Source organism: Nicotiana attenuata, unplaced genomic scaffold, assembly GCF_001879085.1.
Source record: "Nicotiana attenuata strain UT unplaced genomic scaffold, NIATTr2, whole genome shotgun sequence".
Taxonomy (NCBI): domain Eukaryota; kingdom Viridiplantae; phylum Streptophyta; class Magnoliopsida; order Solanales; family Solanaceae; genus Nicotiana; species Nicotiana attenuata.
Genome location: NW_017672518.1, coordinates 106,847 through 131,279, shown reverse-complemented (window position 1 = coordinate 131,279; position 24,433 = coordinate 106,847). Strand labels below are relative to the sequence as shown.

At 39.3% G+C, this 24,433-nt stretch overlaps 1 pseudogene; it reads left to right on the top strand.

Moving 5' to 3' along the window:
* Positions 1-1,244: 1,244 nt before the first annotated feature.
* Positions 1,245-8,489, top strand: LOC109213506 (annotated as a pseudogene).
* Positions 8,490-24,433: the final 15,944 nt, after the last annotated feature.

Below are 24,433 nucleotides of genomic sequence, written 5' to 3'. Positions count from 1 at the left end.
TAATAATAATAATAATAACAATAATAATAATAATAATAATAATAATTATTATTATTATTATTATTATGCAGGTGCTAGTGATGATGAACAGAGGGCTCTTCAGGAAGACGAAATCCGAGCAAGAAATGATTTCACTCTACAAGCTATGCATCAACAATTCGAGAGATGGAACTTGCAATTCCAAGAGATAAGGAATACTATTGAACAANACTACTAAGGGCTTTGATAGGAGTTGGGTTTAATTATAAATCTACAAGGTATTTCCCAAAGGTTAATTGAGGGGGAAAAGGCAAGAGTGGGTGAGAACAATTAAGGGAAGAGCCAAAGTTTGAGTGATAACTATTATTATTATTATTATTATTATTATTATTATTATATTATTATTATTATTATTATTATTATTATTATTATTTTTAAAGATGTCTCATACAAGTGCTAGTGATGATGAACAGATAGCTCTTCAGCAAGCCGAAATCCGAGCAAGAAACGATTCACTCTACAAGCTATGCATTAACAATTCGAGAGGTGGAACTTGCAATTCCAAGAGATAAGGAATATTATTGCTAAACAAAATGAGACAATAGCTACACTTAGGAGGGGAAATCAACCTGATGTACAACCTCGAAATAATCCTAGGCCTCATAATAGAAGAAATGTACCCCATGCCCCCATTGTAAATCAAGAAAACCCTATAGATAATTTTGTTTATGATATTGATGTAAATCTAGATAGGGTGGGAAGAGATAGGAGGGGAAAACGAGGTAGAGTATAAGATGATAATATTAGCAGCATAAAAATGAAGATGTCATCTTTCAAGGGCACAAAAGACCCAGACTTGTACCTTGACTGGGAGTGAAAGTTGAGGCCATCTTTGACTGTCACCACTACTCTGAAGGTAAGAAGGTTAAGCTTGTTGTTATTTAATTTTCTGATTATGCTTTTATTTGGTGGAAAAAGCTTACAAGGGACAGACAACAAGATGGAGAACCACCCATTGCTACTTGGACCGAGATGAAGAGAGTCATGAGGAAGAGGTTTGTGCCTTCCCACTTTCAACGAGTCCTGCAACTGCGTCTTCAAACCTTGAAGCAAGGAACCATGACTGTTGATGAATACTTTAAAGCTATGGATATGGCTATGATCCAAGCTAATTAAAGGAAGAAGAAGAGGCCATTATGGCTAAATTTCTTAATTGTTTAAATAGAGAAATAGCTGATGTAGTAGAGATACAATTATATGTAACTATGGATGAAGTAGTAGATTTGGCTATAAAAATAGAAAAGCAAAATAAAAAAAGGCAGCAAGCTTGCTCATGGAGAAGTCGGCCAAACACGAATTCCAAGAAGCCATGGCCAAAACAAGAAGTGATTTCTAGACCTCAAGAAGACAAGGGAAAAGGTAAAGTTGATGAGAAAGAGGGAGGTAAAGCTTTCAATTCTAGATCCTCTAAACCATCTAGTTCCATTCAATGTCACAAATGTCATGGAAGAGGCCATATGATGCATGAATGTCCAAATAGAAGAAATATTCTTTTGAAAGAAGATGGAGAATATGAGAGTGAAAAAAGTGAGGAAGAAGAGGGAGGAGTAAGTGAAGATGATGTAGAACTTCCTAATGATTGTTTGGTCGGGGTAATTAGGAGGACTATAGATGGATAATATGAGGGAGAAAAAAGTGAGGAAGAGGAAGAAGAGGAAGGTGTGAGTGAAGATGATGTAGAGTTACCTTTCAATGATGGTTTGGTTGGGGTAGTTAGGGGGATTATGACTATTAATTTAGGAATCAATAGTGAAGAACAAAGAGAGAATATATTTCATACTAGGTGTGGAATAAAGGGAAAAACTTGTTCTATGATTATTGATAGTGGTAGTATTGCTAATGTGGTGAGTTCACATTGGTGAACATGTTACAGCTTGCATGCATGAAACACCCTAAGCCCTATAGACTCCAATAGTTGAATGATAATGGTGAACTGAAAGTCAACAAACAATGCATGATTTCCTTCAATGTTGGTAGGTATGTGGATGATGTTCTTTGTGATGTGGTTCCTATGCAAGCTTGTCACATCTTGTTAGGTCGTTCGTGGCAATATAATAGGAATATTTTTCATGATGGAAGTAAGATTAAATATTCTCTTGAGCTTAATGGCAAGAAGTATACTCTTGCACCTTTAAGTCATTCTCAAGTGTTTGAGGATCAAAAGAGATTNGAAATCAATTTATTGTATTGTTTCCAACTTCAAGAAAGGAAACAAGAAGAGGGATCCTAGATCTTAAGGATAGAAAAAATCAATTTTTACTCTCTGATCTTGTTCTAAAATCATTTCCTTATTCGAGTTTTGTTTCAACTAAATCCTACACTTTCTAGGATTGGTTCTTCACTTTCTTTAGTGCCCCAAAATTCCTTATTTTACTACTAAGGGCTTTGATACAAGTTGGGTTTAATAATAAATCTACAAGGTATTCTCCAGAGGTTAATTGAGGAGGAAAAGGTAAGAGTGGGTGAGAACAATTGAGGGAAAGAGCCAAAGTTTGAGTGATAACTATTTTTTTTCTTTTTAAAGATGTCTCATACAGGTGCTAGTGATGATGAACTGAGGGCTCTTCAGGAAGCCGAAATCCGAGCAAGAAATGATTTCACTCTACAAGCTATGCATCAACAATTCGAGAGATGGAACTTGCAATTCCAAGAGATAAGGAATACGTATTGCCGAAACAAAAGTGAGGCAATAGCTGCACGTTAGGAGGGGAAATCAACCTGATGTACAACCTCGAAATAATCCTAGGCTTCTTAATAGAAGAAATGTACCCCATGCCCCCATTGTAAATCAAGAAAACCCTATAGATGATTTTGTTGATGATCTTGATGTAAATCTAGATAGGGTGGGAAGAGATAGGAGGGGACAACGAGGTAGAGTAGAAGATGATAATATTAGCAGCATAAAAATGAAGATGCCATCTTTCAAGGGCACAAGAAACCCAGACTTGTACCTTGACTGGGAGCGGAAAGTTGAGGCCATCTTTGACTGTCACCACTACTCTGAAGGTAAGAAGGTTAAGCTTGTTGTTGTTAAATTTTCTGATTATGCTTCTATTTGGTGGAAAAAGATTACAAGGGACAGACAACAAGATGGAGAACCACCCATTGCTACTTGGACTGAGATGAAGAGAATCATGAGGAAGAGGTTTGTGCCTTCCCAGTTTCAAAGAAACCTGCAACTGCGTCTTCAGACCTTGAAGCAAGGAACCATGACTGTTGATGAATACTTTAAAGCTATGGATATGGCTATGATCCAAGATAATTGTATGGAAGAAGAAGAGGCCACTATGGCTAGATTTCTTAATGATTTAAATAGAGAAATAGCTGATGTAGTAGTGATACAACGATATGTAACTATAGATGAATTAGTAGATTTGGCTGTAAAAATATAAAAGCAAAATAAAAGAAAGCAACAAGCTAGCTCATGGAGAAGTCGGCCAAACACCAATTCCAAGAAGCCATGGCCAAAACAAGAAGTGATTTCTAGACCTCAAAAAGACAAGGGGAAAGGTAAAGTTGATGAGAAAGAGGGGGGTAAAGCTTTCAATTCTAGATCCTCTAAACCTTCTAGTTCCATTCAATGTCAGAAATGTCATGGAAGAGGCCATATGATGCATGAATGTCCAAATAGAAGAAATATTCTTTTGAGAGAAGATGGAGGATATGAGAGTGAAAAAAGTGAGGGAGGAGTAAGTGAAGATGATGTAGAACTTCCTAATGATGGTTTGGTTGGGGTAATTAGGTGTCACGCCCCAACCTTGGGAGGCGCGGCTGGGACCCGATGCCGCACTGGCCCGAGCGAACCACCCTGTAACTCATTCATTCCTTTTGTAATTATCATGGGCCAACATGGCCACAACTCGTAATGTATAACTATAGGTGGGCAACACTGTATCACTGAACCATTTTTCTTAAAACATGAATACATAGACATACTGTACAAATGAACCTCTGTCTACAAAGCCTCTAAGATTAATTGACATCAAATGGGACAGGGTACCGGCCTACCCATAAGTCTGTCGCAAAACTCTGACATGATGACTCATAGACTCGGCTGCACTCCAAATGAGATTAAGTCTTACCGATCCTTCACTGATGCCAATCTCATCTATGATGAAGGCTCGTCAAACTGATTAGCTATACCTGCAGGCATGAATGCAGCGTCCCCGACAAAAGGACGTCAGTACGAAGATGCACCGCCCATAGTTACCCTAAATTGAAATAATTGCCACTGTTTGTCCCTCTATAGCCGGGCACATAAAGATGCACCGCCCATAGTTACCCTAAATTGATTTCCTTTAAACTGTTAAAACACCAAATCCATGTGTAAAAATTTCACTCAGGAACGTCACCCAAAATCCGACACATGTTATAAATTAATAGTGAGTCATCCCAAATTAAAAAGGGGCTGCCACGTGGGGTGGGGTCTTTAATTTTATCCTCTAACTTATTAATTAACTAGGTAATGACCCGTTATCCGATAATTAACCAATTACTCACGAAATTAAAAATTATCTCAAATTACTTAAAATTCTACTTATTTTTAACACACTTTATATAACTTACTATCATGATCATTTTGGTACCATATAAAATAAATACATACACTATTGTTTCATTAAAATATCCATGTAAAAATACATATATTTTCTCAATTTCTAATTTTTCTAATCTCATATAAAGAGTATAAATTTTCGTACGCTTAGTTCTTAAAATGGTAAAAGGACAACCTTATTTTCTTGTGAGAAAATAGTTTCTATCTTTACCATAAAGAAATCTCATAAACTTTCTCATATTAGGTGTATAATTTAAAATATATTAGAAAGTAGTAATATTACTAACTATATAAAATCATATTGTTGAAACCATTTTTTATTAACAAAATAAGTTCCACTCAAAATATCATATTAAATATATATAACGATATCAAGATTGTTAAACTTACGGGGTGTAACATTAGGAGGACTATAGATGGAGAATATGAGGGAGAAAAAAGTGAGGAAGATGAAGAAGAGGAAGGTGTGAGTGAAGATGATGTAGAGTTACCTTTTAATGATGGTTTGGTTGGGGTAGTTAGGAGGATTATGACTATTAATTTAGGAATCAATAGCGAAGAACAAAGAGCGAATATATTTCATACTAGGTGTGGAATAAAGGGGAAAACTTGTTCTGTGATTATTGATAGTGGTAGTTGTGCTAATGTGGTGAGTTCACACTTGATGAACATGTTAGAGCTTGCATGCATGAAATGCCATAAGCCCTATAGACTCCAATGGTTGAATGATAGTGGTGAACTGAAAGTCAACAAATAATGCATGATTTCCTTCATTGTTGGTAGGTATGTGGATGATGTTCTTTGTGATGTGGTTCCTGTGCAAGCTTGTCACATCTTGTTAGGTCGTTCGTGGCAATATGATAGGAATGTTATGAAAAGAAAGAATAGATATTCTCTTGAGCTTAATGGCAAGAAGTATACTCTTGCACCTTTAAGTCCTTTTCAAGTGTTTGAGGATCAAAAGAGATTGAGAAATATAAGGGAAAACAAAGGGGAGGAAAAAATGAGCTTGAGGGAAAAGAAAAGAAAGAAGGCCAAGAGGTAGAAAAAAAAAGAGATGGCCAAGAGAGAGAGAGAGAGGGCAACAACTTGAGCAAAATGGTAAAAGAGGATTTAAGTGATAAAAAGGAAAGTTTTGGTGAGCGGAAAGAGGCAAAGGAAAAGAAAAAAGAGAGTTTGTACATAAAAGCCAAAAAGTGTTTGAACGCAAGAAAAGAGGGGTTGCCCATTATACTACTTAATTACAAAGAAGTTTTGATTAATTCTGAGTTACTAACTTCTTCTTTGCCAAGTAGTGTTTCTTCTCTTTTGCAGGATTTTGATGATATCTTCCCTGAGGATATCCCTAAAGGTCTACCACGTTTACGTGGCATTGAGCACCAAATTGACTTTGTGCCTGGAGCACAAATTCCAAATAAGCCTGCTTATAGGAGTAATCCAAAAGAGACAAAAGAGCTTCAAAGGCAAGTTGAGGAGTTGCTTGAGAAAGATTTTGTGAGAGAGAGCATGAGCCCTTGCTCCGTTCCCGTCCTATTGGCACCCAAAAAGGATGGAACATGGAGGATGTGCGTGGATTTTAGAGCAATCAACAAGATCACGGTAAAGTATCGTCATCCTATCCCTCGTCTTGATGACATATTGGATCAATTGCATGGATCTAAAATCTTTTCTAAAATTGATCTAAAAAGTGATTACCATCAGATTCGAATGAATCCTGGAGATGAATAGAAAACTGCTTTTAAGACCAAATATGGGCTTTATGAGTGGTTAGTTATGTCTTTTGGCTTGACTAATGCACCCAGCACTTTCATGAGATTCATGAACCATGTTTTTAAGGATTTTAATGGGAAATTTGTGGTGGTTTATTTTGATGATATCTTGATTTATTCTAAAAATCTAGATGAGCATGTGGAACACTTAAAATAAGTTTTTGAAGTTCTTAGAAAGCAACACTTGTTTACTAATCTTAAGAAGTGTACTTTTTGTGTGGATCGTGTGGTATTCATGGGTTTTGTGGTTAGTTCTAAGGGAGTTGAAGTTAATGAAGAGAAAATCAAGGAAATCAAAGAGTGGCTAAACCTAACAGTGTAACTGAAGTTAGGAGTTTTCATGGGCTTGCTAGTTATTATAGGAGATTCGTTAGAGATTTTAGCACCATTGCTGCTCCTTTAACTGAAGTTGTTAAGAAGGATAAGGTTTTTTCATGGGGAAAAGAACAAGGTGATGTTTTTAACTTGTCGGAAGAAAAATTGTGTTCTGCTCCCCTTTTGCAATTACCCAATTTTTCTAAATCTTTGAGGTTGAATATGATGCCTCTGGAAAAAGAATAGGTGTTGTTTTGATGCAAGACTCGAAGCCCATTGCATACTTTAGCGAAAAGCTGAGTGGAACTACACTGAACTACTCAACTTATGACAAAGAGCTATATGCTTTGGTAAGGGCTTTAGCTATATGGCAACATTATTTGTGGCCAAGAGAGTTTGTGGTTAAGACTGACCATGAATCCTTGAGATATTTGAAAAGCCAAGGTAAGCTTAATCGTCGCCATGCAAAATGGGTTGAATTCATTGAAACTTTCCCATATGTGATTGATTACAATCAAGGAAAAGAGAATGTGGTTGTTGATGCACTTTCAAGAAGGTATGTCTTGGTTTCTTCTCTTACTTCTAAATTGATGGGTTTTGATCAAATCAAGGAACTTTATTCTAATGATTCTAATTTTGGCAAGGCTTTCGCAAAATGTAAGTTGGGTCCTTATGAGAGGTTCAATATTCAAGATGGGTTCCTTTTTAAGGAAAATAAATTGTGTATTCCTAATTGCACTTTTCGTGAATTATTTGTTAGGGATGCACATTGTGGTGGACTCATGGGACACTTTGGAGTGCCCAAAACTTTGGATATACTGGCTGAACATTTTTTTTGGCCTAGCATGCGAAAGGATGTTGAAAAAGTGTGCTCTTAATGTCTTGAATGTAACAAGCCAAATCAAAAGTGTTACCACATGGTCTTTATACTCCTTTACCTGTCCCTACTTCTCCTTGGATTAATATTTCTATGGATTTTGTGTTAGGACTTCCTAGAACTAAGTATGGTAAGGATAGTGTATTTGTGGTGGTAGATAGATTTTCAAAAATGGCTCGTTTTATTCCATGCTTGTAGACTAATGATGCATTACATGTGGCTGATTTATTTGTGAAGGAAGTGGTTAAATTACATGGCATACCTAAAACTATCGTTAGTGATAAGGATGCTAAATTTTTAAGTCACTTTTGGAGAGTTCTTTGGGCGAAGTTGGGAACTAAATTGCTATTTTCTACATCTTGTCACCCACAAACTGATGGGCAAACTGAAGTAGTTAATAGGACCTTAGGGAATATGTTGATTTTAGTTGTTTTAAAAGGAAAATTAACTTCTTGGGAAGAACATTTGCCCATGGTAGAGTTTTCCTATAATTGAACTATCCACTCTTCTACTGGTAAGTCTCCTTTTGAAGTTGTTTATGGATTTAATCCCCTCACTCCCCTTGATTTGTCGCCTTTGCCTACTAATGACATTGTTAATCTTGATGGTAGGAATAAGGCTAAAATAATGAAGAAGATTCATGAACATACAAGGCTTGCAATTGAAGGGAAGAATGAACAAATAGCCTTAAGAAGAAATAAGGGGCGAAAATCTGTTATTTTTATGCCTGGAGATTTAGTTTGGGTGCATTTTAGGAAGGAAAGATTTCCTGCCAAACGAAGATCCAAATTAGATCCAAGAGGAGATGGGCCATTTAAAGTCATTGAAAGGATTGGAGACAATGCTTACAAACTTGACCTTCCTAGTGAATATCAAGTTAGTGTTACCTTCAATGTTTCTGATTTTTCCTTGTTTGATGCAGGCTCGAATTTAAGGACGAATTCTCTTTAAGAAGAGGGGAATGATAGCATCCATGGCAGCTCAACATCATTAAAGGAGAAGGATGAAGCTCTGGAAGCTCCAAGAAGGCCCATGACAAGGTCTCAAACAAAGAAATTCCAAGACAAGCTTAATGGGCTTCAATTGGCAATTAAAAAGTGTCTTATAATAGAAGAAGAGCTCCAACACAAGGAGGATCTTTGGGCCAAGTCTTACAACTATTTGGAGGCCCAAATTAAAGTCCAAGAGGAGATGGAATGAGGCCCAAATATGCCCCCAAAAGAGGAATTTTCAGCAGCCCAAATAAGCCCAAAAAATAGTTTTTTCTTTTTGTTTTTAGCCGGATTTGGCCTTTAATCTATATTGACTTGCATTGGTCTACGTGTATGTTGACTACATTGGTCTTAGTCTGGATAGTCTTCTATGCTTCTAGAGAATATAATTCTCATTTATTGAAGTCTTGACTGGCTCCTTCTTTACTACTATATAAAAATATTAAGATAATTTTCTTTCTTGTGATATCTTTGGTTTCTTTTGATATTCTTCGGAGGCGACTAGTTTCTTTTACTAGTTGTTGTCGTAAGTTATTCAAACTAGAAGTAAAGATCCGGATCTAGTTCTTGATTAGCTTATCTCTAGTGAAGGCAATTGGTTTCATAACCAAATTGTTGTCATTAGGATCTTGTCAAAATTTAGATTAACATAATCTCGGGGTTCTTGGACTTTTCCTTGAATTTCGACATATCTAATTTATTTTTCTAGTTTTTCTTAATCAGCTTGCATTTCTTTACTGCTTCCGCATTTCATCAACTTATTTTTTTAAGTTCTTGGATCTCCCAACCTTTGTGTTATCACCTTTAACTTGTTATTTGCCCATTGGGCTTGTTTCTCGATTATACTTCAAATTTGTTCGAAGTATCAGTCCCCGAGTGGGGTGGCCGTGGCCTATAAAATCGAAGATTGCCTTTTTAAGGTCTTAAGATTTCGAGGTTTAATAATTCGAGCATGTCAATTTTCGGTCGACAGTCCCCGAGTACGGGGTTAATTGCTTGAGCTTTAGTTGCGATTGGCTCTTGAGCCGGTTTCCGTAGTATATCGTAAGTACGAAGTCGTAATGTAGAAATTCCACTAAGGCATGGAACATCTGATAAGGAAAAAGTACTTCTTTCAATAGATCATTCATGCGTACATGTTTTGTCATTAGGGCTCGGGCAATCTACATGGGCATGGTTCACTTGATCGTTTGGCCCTTTACAAAATTTTCTATCGAGACCCTGTTGGCACGAAGCATCTTCCTTGAAAACATAATATCCGAGGGTGATGCCCCCCGGTATTCGAGGTTGATTATAAAGAACCTTGGATACTATTGAATTTTCCCCAAGTAGCACAGATATTTGTTGCCTCGTTAAAACCCTAGTCAAAAAAACCGATTTGGGATAAAAACCGATCTAAGGGAAAAAGAGTACAACGCGTGCTCTAAAACCTAAGGTCTTTGTGTTGAAGAACTTCTCGATGTCTTCGATCGAACACCTGTGATAAGTTAGTATCAAATACAAATGAAAAGGGAGAAAGTCATACCTTAGCAATAATATCATTTGAGGAGTGATATGTTCCAATTATTTGGCAATTGTTCACCGTCCATTGTGCCAAGTTTGTAAGATCCTTTTCCGATGACACCTATGACCTAATAAGGCCCTTCCCAATTTGGGCCGAGTTTCCCTTCGTTTGGGTCTCTAGTATTGAGGGTGAATTTTCTCAGAACTAAGTCCCCGATTCGAAAGGGGAGAAGATTGGCTTTTCAGTTGTAGTATCTTTCGATGCGTTGCTTTTGTGCTACCATTCTAACGAGGGTGGCCTCCCATTTTACATCTAACAGTTCGAGGCTTGTGTTCATAGCCTCATGATTCGAATCTTCCGTCGTGTATCGAAACCTGACACTAGGCTCCCCGGCGTCGACCAGAATCAGAGCTTCGGCCCCATATACCAGGGAGGAAGGTGTTGCCCCCTTACTAGATTTTGACATCGTTCGATACGCCCAAAGGAATTCGGGAAAAATTTCTCTCCATTTTCCCTTAGCGTCATTCAATCTTTTCTTTAGGTTCTGAATGTGGTGTTGTTTGTTGATTCGGCCTGTCCGCTCCCATTAGGATGATACGGCGTCGATAATATCCTTTTTATTGTGTGATCTTCGAGGAACTTCGTTATTTTGCTCCTGATAAATTGCTTTCCATTGTCACATGCTATCTCGGCAGGTATTGCAAATCGGCATATGATGTGATCCCCGATGAAGTCTATAACTTCTTTTTCTTTGACTTTATCGAAAGCATGTTCTTCAATCCACATAGAGAAATAGTCAGCCATAAATAAAATGAATTTAGCTTTACCTGGGGGCGATGGCAGAGGACCAACGATGTCCATCCCCCATTTCATGAATGGCCACGGGGATAGGACCGAACGAAGTTGCTCTCCGGGTTAGTGGATCATCGGCGCATGCCTTTGGCATTTATCACATTTTCGAACAAATTCTTTGGTATCTTTCTCCATATCGACCCAATAGTATCCTGCTCTGATGACTTTGTAAACCAACGACTCGGCACCGGAATGATTCCCGCATGTGCCCTCCTGGATTTCTCGTAGAACGTAATCGGTGTCTCCTGGTCCTAAATATTTTGCTATCGGCCCATCGATCGTTCTCCGATATAGTGTTCCACCTTTGGCCAAAGTGAATCGTGCAAATTTAGTGCGTAGAGTCCTTGATTCTTTAGGATCCGATGGGCGCTTCCCGTTCTTTAAGTATTCAATGTACATATTCCTCCAATCCCAGAATAAACTTGTGGAGTTTATCTCTGCGTGCCCTTCCTCGATCACTGATCTTGAAAGTTGTACGACAGTCCCCGAGCTAAGTTTATCATCTTCAATTGATGACCCTAAATTTGCAAGGGCATCAGCCTCGCTATTTTGTTCCCGAGGTATGTGCTGTAACGTCCATTCTCAAAATCGATGTAGAGACGCTTGTAATTTGTCTAAGTACCTCTGCATCCGATCTTCCCGAACCTCGAAAGTCCTGTTGACCTGATTTACCACAACTTGGGAGTCACACTTGGCCTCGATGACCTCTGCTCCCAAGCTCTTAGCTAGTTCGAGACCTGCAATCATGGCCTCATACTCGGCCTCATTGTTAGTCAATTTCAAAGTTTTGATAGACTTTAGATTATATGAGTCCACTACACTATAGAGTACCTGGTCCTCTATGAGTTTTTACTGAAAATACTAATGAACCAAACTGTATAGAGATCAGGTCCTATATCAGTTCCCACAGTGCTAACTACAGAACTAGTATGTAAATGAGACATAGGATTTTTACGTGGAAAAATCCCACTCAAGGGGACAAAAACCACGACCTACACCTGTAGGCTTTCAACTTCACTAACTTGTAAAATACCTATTACAAGCCACTTTGTAATGACTCCATTACAAAGAATTCAACTCAACTAACTTGTGATACTCTCACCGCAAGCCACTTTGTGACTCCCTAGTTACAAAGACTTTCACTAACTTGTGATGCTCTCACCACAAGCCACTTTGTCGCTCTATAGTTACAAAGGCTTTTGACTAACTTGTGATACTCTCACCACAAGCCACTTTGTCACTCTCTAGTAACAAAGACTTTAGCTTATGACTAAACCTAGTCACAACATAAACTCTGAGAGTTTACGGATTTTACAAAAGATTTCCTAATCAACGCTTCTAAGAAAGCAGGATAGGAGTTACAATGAAGAACACATAACAAAGACTCAACAAACCTAAGGACTTAAGATATCTTCAATCTTGGATCCAGTCCTTGAGGTTGCTGCAGCTTTGTTCTTGAGAGAGGTTGTTGCTAGCACTTGAGAGAGTGTTTTCTTTTCTGATTTTCAAGTCTTCAACCGATCAGATCCCTTGCACCAGGCTGTTATACCACAAAAGACATTACCATGGTGATGTCAATTCACAATGGTGATGTCAAATCTTGGTTAGTGCATGTTTCTTCTCAATGGGAAGTGACTGCTGCAATGTCGCGTGTACAGTTGCAGGCAGTCACTTTCTGCAGTTGCTTTCCAGCTGTATACTTGACTCATACTTATGTCAGAGAACTCTAAGGGACCAAGTCCCTGTTGTGTTCCTCTTTGTACAGTTGCGGGCAGTCACTTTCTGCAGTTGCATTCCCGCTGTATAGTTGACTTATACTTCTGTCAGGGGAACACCAAGGGATCAGATCCCTCATCTGGTTCTTGTGAATCTAAAGGCACACTACCCAGATTATCTTGAGTTGATTAACTTGAATGATTGTACCAGGCATGCTTCAGGTCCTTTATCTGTTTCTATACAGAATGTTTGTTAGATCATCAAAATATAGATTAAAAGACCTTAAGCCCATCAATTTCCCCTTTTTTGATGATGACAAACTTTTAACATTGATGACTATTTGACTTAACCAGATAAGGTACCAGCAACCGCATATGTTCCCCCTGATTCTATGCTTCCCCCTTAATTACTTGCTACAATTTTAGTTTAATCAATTCTTTCCCCTTTTGGCATCAACAAAAAGACACAGTCAGACAAAATGGCAGAAAGAAGTCTAACAAAGCTAACTCATGCCACATATGTGCACACAACATGATAGAAAAGAGAATCAAAAAGGAAAACAAGCATTGTACAAGCAAAAGAGGAGATGTTTCATTGATAAGAAATTAGACTGTTTCAACAGGAGCAGTAACGGTGAAATCCAACATGCCATCACAATAAGACAAATAAAAAGAAAACAACAGCCACAAAACATTAGAGCAAAAGATAACTGACCACTGAGAGGATCCTACGGGGCACTAGAAGAGGGAGGCTTGGAAGAGGAGGCAGCAATGGTTTTGAGAACCAGGTCCATGCGGGCATTTGCAGACAATTGTTAGTCAAGCAGTTTCTCCCGCAGGTTCTCCACTTGTTGCCTAAGTCCAGAACTTGACTCATACCTGCCATCTCCGAGATTGTCGGGTCAAATGTGCGACCCCACAAGACTTTTCTGAGTTCTTAAACTCTCCTGCCCAAGGCCACTGTCACTTGGAATGGTCTTCATTGAACCAGGTCCTCCCATAGTTTCCCACTTTTGTTTTCTAGACATTTCAACAAACTTCCCGTTCCTGCTTGCAATAGCCACAATGTCACCTTCAAACAGATCTTTCTCAACCACAAACGTATGGACTTTTGTAGATCTTTTCACTAAGGAACTAGGTTCCTCCACAACATCTTTATCAAACTCAACCACTGGAATGTGTTTGTCAACCACAACTTCTCCCTATCAACCTCCTCTTCTTTTTCTTAATACTCTACTTACTCTTCTGCAAGGCAGACTCAAAAGCTTCTTTCTTCTGCAACCTTCTGGTTCGTTTCAGCTGAAAGAGAATCAGGTTCTTCAACAGGTTTTTCTGTGACTGTGTCATGAACCGGAGACTCGAAAAGCACCAGAGTCCTTTCATCCCCTAAGAATGGAGTTTCTTTCCCCTGAGATTTAGGCAGAGGGGAGGCTCCTTCATTCATAAGACTCTTAGCAGCGATAGCCATGATATTTAGTGCCGCTTCCTTTTCTGGTGACTGCGTGGGAGCCACTGAGCCTAGAACGGAGGAATTCAAGTACTGACCGCGATCTTCCTCAGAGACCTCTGACGCCTGAGGAGTAGCACTTTTGGTTTGTTCATAAAACAGAGGAGAAGTAGGGTTTGCAACACATGGAAGTGAGACAAGGTTTGATGGAGGAGGAGAGGTGACTGGAGATGAAGAGGAAACAGGTATGGGTGCAGTAGTATCAGGAATAGTGAAGAAGTGGGTTTCTGGTGGTGGTGTTAAGGGAGTTGAAGATGTGGGAGTGATGTTGATGGCAGGAGAAGGAGACGTTTGTTCGGTTGTCATGGTGAGAGAAGTGGTAAAGAGTTCTGAAGGAAAAATTAAAGAGATGCAAAGGGAGATAATTGTTCAGAACTGCTGGGAGTGTGAGGGTTTTATGGAAGAAAGAGCTAATGATGAGAGGGGAGAGGAACGGGTTCTGAAGAGCTTTGAAACGACGGTAGGTTTGTGGGAATACATAACGCGCAGAGGAAGTGAAGAATTTGAGAGACAAGACGTGTTGTGCAGACTCTGAGAAGTCGGATGATGTGGCAGTTGAATTAATTTTGCTATCTTTTTGAATAAGCATGCGAAAAACACATTACTACTGACCTGTGGTACAGGAACCAAGTTCCTGACCTGTTTTTGTAAAAGGGTTTGGCAGCTCTCCTCCGAAGTTCAACACTGTACCTTTAGCTTCTATGATCATCATGCGTGTTTACCTACAACGGTATAGATGTGAGTTAGGCCTAGTCAGAAAACACTTTAGCCAATTTGACCTTAGTGTGACTATCATAGTCATGTCAGCAGAACCAGGTTCTCAATTAGGTTTAAGTAACCCCAGTGCCATCCTGTTTCTCAATGTGTTCCCTGCTCAGAGCTTTGGTGAAGATATCTGCAATTTGATCTTCTGTGCTACAAAATCTTATACAAAACACCAATATCTTCCAATTGTTGCTTGATCCATAGTGAATGAGTACAGCACGAGGCAGCTCCAACATATCCTGCTTCAACTGTTGAGAGAGCTACTGAGTTTTGTTTCCTTCTACCCCATGAGATAAAACATGATCCAAGGAAATGAGCCATTCCAGATGTGCTTTTCCTGTCCACCAGTAGCCTGCATAATCAGCGTCAGCATAACCAATAAGGTTGATATTGTCACTTGAAGGATAGTACAGAACCAGGTTCAGTGTGCCCTTAAAATATCTCAGAATTCTCTTAGCAACCTTCAGATGAGATTCCTTAGAATGTTATTGGAACCTTGCACATAACACTAAATACAATGTATGGCCTGCTGGCAGTGAGGTAGAGTAGAGATCCAATGATTCCCCTATCATACTCATTTCAACCTCACTTCCCATGAGTTTAGCAAATTCTTCACATAATGAGTCAGTTGTAGCTCCAAATATGATATCATCCACATAAATCTGAATAATGAGCAGGTTCCTTCCAGATTTCTTCAATGACAATGTATTGTCAATCCTTTCTCTTGTGAGGCCATTTTCCAAGAGACACTTGGATAGTCTCTCGTACCATGCTCCAAGGGCCTGCTTCAATCCGTACAGTGCCGTATCCAATTTGAATACATGTTCAGGATGTACATGACGTTCAAAACCTGGAGATAGCTTGATATATGAGTCTACCACACTATAGAGTACCTGGTACTCTATGAGTTTCCACTGAAAATACTAATAAACCAAACTTTATAGAGATCTGGTCCTATATCAGTTCCCACAGTGCTAACTACAGAACCAGTATGTAAATGAGACACAGGATTTTTACGCGGAAAAATCCCACTCAAGGGGACAAAAACCAAGACCTACACCTGTAGGCTTTAAACTTCACTAACTTGTAAAATACCTATTACAAGCCACTTTGTAATGACTCCATTACAAAGAATTCAACTCAACTAACTTGTGATACTCTTACCACAAGCCACTTTGTGACTCCCTAGTTACAAAGACTTTCACTAACTTGTGATGCTCTCACCACAAGCCACTTTGTCACTCTACAGTTACAAAGGCTTTTGACTAACTTGTGATACTCTCACCACAAGCCATTTTATCACTCTCTAGTAACAAAGCTTTAACTTATGACTAAACCTAGTCACAACATAAACTCTGAGAGTTTACGGATTTTACAAAAGATTTCCTAATCAACGCTTCTAAGAAAGCAGGATAGGAGTTACAATGAAGAACACATAACAAAGACTCAACAAACCTAAGGACTTAAGATATCTTCAATCTTGGATCCGGTCCTTGAGGTTGCTGCAGCTTTGTTCTTGAGAGAGGTTGTTGCTAGCACTTGAGAGAGTATTTTCTTTTCTGATTTTCAAGTCTTCAACCGATCAGATCCCTTGCACCAGGTTGTTATACCACAAAAGACTTTACCATGGTGATGTCAATTCACAATGGTGATGTCAAATCTTGGTTAGTGCATGCTTCTTCTCAATGGGAAGTGACTGCTGCACTGTCGCGTGTACAGTTACAGGCAGTCACTTTCTGCAGTTGCTTTCCAGCTGTATAGTTGACTCATACTTATGTCAGAGAACCCTAAGGGACCAGGTCCCTGTTGTGTTCCTCTTTGTACAGTTGCGGACAGTCACTTTCTGCAGTTGCGTTCCAGCTGTATAGTTGACTTATACTTCTGTCAGGGGAACACTAAGGGATCAGATCCCTAATTTGGTTCTTGTAAATCTAAAGGCACACTGCCTAGATTATCTTGAGTCGATTAACTTGAATGATTGTACCAGGCATGCTTCAATTCCTTTATCTGGTTCTATACATAAAGTTTGTTAGATCATCAAAACATAGATTAAAAGACCTTAAGCCCATCAGACAGCCTAATCGTATCGACTGTGGGTGTCTTCAAAACGATGCCTAGCCCGGATCCCTTCACATTCAAAGCACCATCTGTGAAAAGGGTCCACACCCTCGAGGATGTACCCGACTTTAGCAACAGTTTCTTTTCGACCTCGGGTACGAGGGCTGGAGTGAAGTCGGCCACGAAGTCTGCTAAGATTTGAGACTTGATGGCCGTTAGGGGTTGATACTGGATATCGTACCCACTAATTTCGATGGCCCATTTGGCCAGTCGGATCGAGAGTTCGGGCTTGTGCAGGGGTAGGTGGTTACAACATGGATAGTATGACATTCAAAATAAGGTTTTAATTTCCTAGAGGCGCTTATTAGGGCAAGTGCTAATTTTTCTAAGTGTGGGTACCGGGTTTCGACCTCACCTAAAGTTAGGCTAACATAGTAAACAGGAAATTGCGTATCTTGCTCTTCTCGAACTAGAAAACCACATACCGCGACCTCCGAGACTGCCAAATATAAGTAGAGCTGCTCATCTTCTTTCGGAGCATGAAGCAATGGTGGGCTCGAAAGATACCACTTCAATTCTTCCAATTCCTGTTGGCACTCCGAGGTCCAGGTAAAGTTGCTCTTCTTTTTGAGAAGTGAGAAGAACTTGTGGCTTCGATCCGAAGACCTCGAGATGAACCGGCCTAAAGCAGCTATCCGCCCTGTTAATCTTTGTACGGCCTTAACACTGTCCATGACTGCGATGTCTTCGATTGCCTTGATTTTGTCGGGGTTGATCTTGATTCCCCGATTTGACACCATAAAGCCAAGGAACTTGCCTGAACTGACCCCGAATGCACATTTCTCGAGGTTGAGCTTCATGTTGTATCTTCTCAATATGTCAAAGGCTTCCTGCAAATGTGTCAAATGGTCCTCTGTGCGTAGGGACTTAACTAGCATGTCATCAATATAAACCTCCATCGATTTACCTATTTTCTCTTCGAACATTCAATTTACTAGGCGTTGATAAGTAGCGCCAGCATTGTTTTAGCCCAAACGGCATTACATTATAGCAGTAAGTACTGTACTTAGTGATAAGTGAAGTCATTTCCTTGTCCTCCGGGTTCATTTGGATTTGGTTGTACCCGGAGTAGGCATCGAGAAAGTTGAGGGTCTTGTGGCTGGCCGTGGCATCGAACATGCGATGAATATTCGGCAAAGGAAAAGAATCTTTAGGGCATGCTTTGTTTAAGTCTTTTTAGTCTACGAACATTCTAGTTTATTCCCTTTCTTAGGAACTACGACTATGTTTGCTAGCCATTCGGGATACTTTACTTCCTGAATGGACCCTATTTTGAGAAGTCCGGTTACCTCATCCTTGATGAATGCATCCTTAACCTCGGACTGTGGCCTTCTCTTTTGCTTTACCAGTCTGAACTTCGGGTCCAGGATCACTCGATGAGTGGTAATCTCCGGCGGGATCCCTGTCATATCAGAGTGGGACCAAGCAAAACAATCCATATTTTTAATAAGGAATTTAATGAGTTTTTCCCTGAGCTCGAGAGTTACCCCCGTGCCCAGGTATACCTTTCGATCGGGCAGGTGCTCGATCACTATGACTTGTTCCAGCTCTTCAATCGTTGACTTCGTGTCATCGGAATCACGGGGATTATGAAGGTCTGAGGTATCATATAATCATCATCCTCGATGGTTTCCTGTTGTTCTGATCTGGTCGAGGCCGGCGAGTATGATTGTTATTTGACTTCCTGCTTTTCCTTGGATCCTGTTCCCTTTGCCGACGTTAGAGTCGATACTGGTATCACCTCATCAACTGCAAACATCTCTTTGGATGCTGGTTGTTCGTCGTACACTGTTTTGATTCTTTCCGGCGTTGGGAACTTCAATACTTGATGAAGCGTTGAAGGTAACGCTCTCATATTATGGATCCAAGGTCTCCTGAGCAGTGCGTTCTATCTCATATCACTTTTGGTTACATGAAACATCATTTCCTGGATAGTTCTGACCACGTTTACTGGCAACATGATTTCCCCTTTGGTGGCACTTGCCATGTTAAAATCGTCGAGCACTCGAGCTGCAGGAATAATTTGATCCTGAAGGCCGAGTTTCTCTACAACCCTTGATTGAATAATGTTTTCCGAGCTACCTGGATCAACAAACACACGTTTAACTTGAATTTTATTCATAAGGATAAATATTACTAGTGCGTCATTGTAAGGCTGTTCGATTCCTTCTGCATCCTCATCGTTGAAAGATAAGGTATCCCCTGTTAAGTAATCCCAAGTACATTTCTCCCTTGTGATTATCGCTTTGGTGCGTTTGAATATCGGGCCTTGAGAAATATCGACCCCACCGACGATCATATGAATCACATGCTACGGTTCTTCCTGTTCGTTTTTCCTGTTTGCGTCCCTGTCTTTGAAGTGAATTTTAGCTCGGTCACTTAAGAACTCTCGAAGGTGACCCTCGTTGAATAAACGAGCTACCTCATCCCTTAACTGTCTACAGTCTTCGGCTCTGTGACCATGGGTTCCATGGTACTTGCACATTTGATTTGGATTCCTTTGAGCTAGATCAGTCTGTAGGGGTCTGGGCCACCTAGTATCCTTAATTCGTCCAACGGCTGACACAATACCTGAAGCATCAACACTGAAGTTGTACTCCGATAACCGTGGCGCTTCTTTAGGCTTGATATGTTTATCAAAGCCACTCTTACTCATGAGCCCTCGGGAATTTTGACCTCGATCATTACTTTGATCATTTCGAACGGGATTACGTCCTGGTTCGTTGTTCCTATGATCTGCGCTATATGGTTGGTATCGATCTTTGTTCAACCGAGGCTCTCTATCGGTGTCTCTTTGAATCCTGCCTTCAGATCTATTTGGGTAAGCGGAACCGGACGGGGCTCCCAACTGATCGTCCTCAACTCTGATCTTTGACTGGTACTGATTATGCATATCGGCCCAGGTCACCGCTGGATATTCAATCAAATTATGCTTCTGTTGATGTGATGCTACCGAACTTTGCTCGTTGAAAGCCAGAGTAAAGTCTTAGACAGCCCAATTCATCGGTAACCGGGGTAGGTCCAAGCGTTCCATCTGAAATCGAGATACAAATTCCTTTAGCATTTCATTGTCCTTTTGTCACTTTGAAAAGGTCTGACTTCCTGGTCGCAACCTTTGTTGCTCCGGCATGTGCCTTTTGTAACGACCCGACCAGTCGTTCTAAGAGTTATAGCCCCGTTTCCCCATTTCTACCTATTTGTGTGTTGTTGAGATGTGTTGAGTTGTTTTGAATTGGTAGTTTGGGTTCGAAGTAGTTTTGGAGTGAAAAGAGACACTTAGACTCTTAGTTAGAAAGCTAAGTTAGAAAAGTCAACCGGAAGTTGACTTATGAGTAAACGAATTCGGATTGGGAATTTTATGATTCGGTTAGCTTCGTGGGCGATTTTAGACTTAGGAGTGTGTCCGGAATGTAATTTGGAGGTCCGTGGTAGAATTAGGCTTGAATACGGAAGTTAAAAATTTAGCGATTTTGGTCGGCAGTGGAAAAATAGGTGTCGGGATCGGGTTGGAATTCCGAAAGTTGGAGTAGGTTCATAGTGTCATTTGTGACGCATGTGCCAAAAAGTACTAAGCTATTAGAAAATAATCTATTATAATATATAGGATAAGGTACTAGATAAATAGTTAGCGGCCTAATTTATCATTACATGTGTTAATAGGAAATAAAATAAATGGGGAAATAAGTAATATTGAAAAAATGGGCTAGGGCCGTATTGTTTTCCTAATGGCCCAGGTAATGGAGATTTAGGCTAAAAAAAATGGTAATAAGGTTTTAGGTCATTAGCTTATACGTCATCCAATTGCAATTGAAAAGAAGAGGCAATAGATGGGTCTTTGGTGGAGTTGACATCAACGAGAATCGAGAGCAAGAAGTTGACAGTTCTTCAATTCAAAATTTAGTACCAGGTACATTATATATTTCATCCCAATAAATATATTGCTTGAACTTGGTAAGGAAAGAATTATTTATTTTATTTTATGGAAGTATTAAGAATTGAATGGTGCAATAGTTGAGCATGGCAGAATACTCATGAGGCCTTAGGAATGAATAGTTAATTTAATAAAAGCAATCTTACCTTTTAATATGGAAAAAATCAGTTAAGATTGTAACTTTTGGATCTTAATATTAGAACATTGCATATAGAGGAAATTAATTATGGACCTTTACACACATGTAGAATGACGGGGTTATGATTTATATTTTTTGGTAATAATTATATAAAGATTGAAAACATAATGAATAGTAATGAGTTAAAAATCAAGTGCAAGGTTAGACCTATTTGGACGTTATCATTAAACCCACTGTTTCGAATTCTTATTGCTAATTTTAGAAAAAATTTGATTGCATTCCATGGTTGTGATAGTTTAGTCTCGGACATCGATATTCATTATCATTAAGGGGTAAAAGAAAAATATAAAAATATAACTCTAAGCTTGAAGGTTAAGGATATTAAGAGTTGACCCGACTAGTCAAATTGACACTATTAATTAATATTTTTTGCATAGATTGAGGCTATTGGAGGCCGTTTGGTTGGTGTTGTAGACGTTGCAAGGTTGGGGAACTTCCCATTAGCGAGGTAAGTAACAGGTTTAACTCTGACTTTGAGGGAATAAACCCGGAGAATTTGATATCGTGTGACTATTTGGAGGTGATACCCACGCTAGATGACGGGCGTGTGGGTGTATACCTCGAGGGATGGAGACTTGGTCCGTCCCGTGAGGCCTCATGGCCATCATCTGTGTTTGCATAGTTACTTGTTGTTGAACTTGTCTGCCTTCATGTTAGAGATCATGCTTAGGCATTATTCATGCTCACATTATTTGTACTCGGTCATAGAAATTATTGTACATGTGTACATCAGTCTCTATTATTTTCTACTAATACCAAATTGTCACGACCCAAAATCTAACCATAGTCGTGATGGCGCCTATCATGTTACAAGGCAAGCCTACTTCCCAAAATATTACTACTAATTAATTTTCAGGATTTGATAAAACAATACCAACATTTAAATTTCTCATAAACTAAATCAACTCTAAAAATAATTAATATAAAAATACGGAAGCTAGACCCAAACATCGGGGTGTCACTAAGTCATGAGCGTCCCTTTCTTGGCAGCAGTTCTCCACTCTCTTTCTGGAGAAGTTTGTACCTGAGTCCTGCAGAGAAGAGCTGCGCAGGCAGTTTGAGCAGCTTCGACAGGGTAAGATGTCTGTTACACAATACGAGATGCAGTTCTCCGAGTTGGCTCGTCATGCGGTCTGGTTGGTTCCCATAGATCGAGAGAGGATCAGGAGGTTTGTAGATGGTCTCGGTTTTCAGCTTCGATTGCTTATGACTAGGGAGAGAGTATCTGGTGCTACCTTCTATGAGGTCGTCGACATTGCTCGACAAATTGAGATGGTTCGAGGTCAAGAGAGGGCCGAGAGGGGGAGAAAGATCAGGGGGTGGTCAGGCCCGTTTCTATGCCCTTCCAGCCAGGCCAGACGCTATTGCTTTAGATGCTGTGGTTTCAGGTGTTTTTTTTTTTACTCGTTCGAGGACGAACATTTGTTTAAGAGGGGGAGGATGTAACGACCCGACCAGTCGTTCTGAGAGTTATAGCCATGTTTCTCCCATTTCTGCCTATTTGTGTGTTGTTGAGATGTGTTGAGTTGTTTTGAATTGGTAGTTTGGGTTCGAAGTTGTTTTGGAGTGAAAGGAGGCACTTAGACTCTTAGTTAGAAAGCTAAGTTAGAAAAGTCAACCGAAAGTTGACTTATGAGTAAACGAATTCGGATGAATTTTATGATTCGGTTAGCTTCGTTAGGCGATTTTAGACTTAGGAGTGTGTCCGGAATGTAATTTGGAGGTCCATGGTAGAATTAGGCTTGAATTGGCGAAAGTTAAAAATTTAGCGATTTTGGTCGGCAGTGGAAAATTAGGTGTCGGGATCGGAATGGAATTCCGGAAGTTGGAGTAGGTTCGTAGTGTCATTTGTGACGCGTATGCCAAAAAGTACTAAGCTAGTAGAAAATAATCTATTATAATATTTTGGATAATGTACTAGATAAATAGTTAGTGGCCTAATTTATCATTACATGTGTTAATAGGAAATAAAATAAATGGGGAAATAAGTAATATTGAAAAAATGGGCTAGGGCTGTATTGTTTTCCTAATGGCCCAGGTAATGGAGATTTAGGCTAAAGAAACAGTAATAAGGTTTTAGGTCATTAGCTTATACGTCGTCCAATTGCAATTGTAAAGAAGAGGCAATAGACGGGTCTTGACATCAACGATAATCGAGAGCAAGAAGTTGACAGTTCTTCAATTCAAAATTTAGTACTCAGGTACATTATATATTTCATCTCAATAAATATATTGCTTGAACTTGGTAAGGAAAGAATTGTTTATTTTATTTTATAGTAGTATTAAGAATTGAATTGTGCAATAGTTGAGCATGGCAGAATACTCATGAGGCCTTAGTAATGAATAGTTAATTTAATAAAAGAAATCTTACCTTTTAATATGGACAAAATCAGTTAAGATTGTAACTTTTGGATCTTAATATTAGAACATTGCATATAGAGGAAATTAATTATGGACCTTTACACACATGTAGAATGACGGGGTTATGATTTATATTTTTTGGTAATAATTATATAATGATTGAAAACATAATGAATAGTAGTGAGTTACAAAACAGGTGCAAGGTTGGACCTATTTGGACGTTATCATTAAACCCACTGTTTCGAATTCTTATTGTTAATTTTAGAAAGATTTTGATTGCTTTCCATAGTTGTGATATTTTAGTCTCGGACATCGATATTCATTATCATTAAGGTGTAAAAGAAAAATATAAAAATATAAATCTAAGCTCGAAGGTTAATGATATTGAGAGTTGACCCGACTAGTCAAATTGACACTATTAATTAATATTTTTTTCATAGATTGAGGTCATTGGAGGCCGTTTGGTTGGTGTTGTAGACGTTGCAAGGTTGGGGAACTTTCCATTAGCGAGGTAAGTAACAATTTTAACTCTGGCTTTGAGGGTATAAACTCGGAGAATTTGATATCGTGTGACTATTTGGAGGTGATACCTACGCTAGGTGACGGGTGTGTGGGTGTATACCTCGAGGGATGGAGACATGGTTCGTCCCGTGAGGCCTCATGGCCATCATATGTGTTTACGTAGTTATTTGTTGTTGAACTTGTCTGCCTTCATATTAGAGATCATGCTTAGGCTTTATTCATGCTCACATTATTTGTACTCAGTCATAGAAATTATTGTACATGTGTACCTCAGGTGAGGCTAGTGAGGTACATGATTGAGTGAGGCCGAGGGCCTGATTGTGAGGATATTAATACCATAGCGCGTGAGTTTGTCCGTTTAGCACGTGAGTTGACCGTGCGGATTCAGGTATTGATATGATTGCACGTGAGT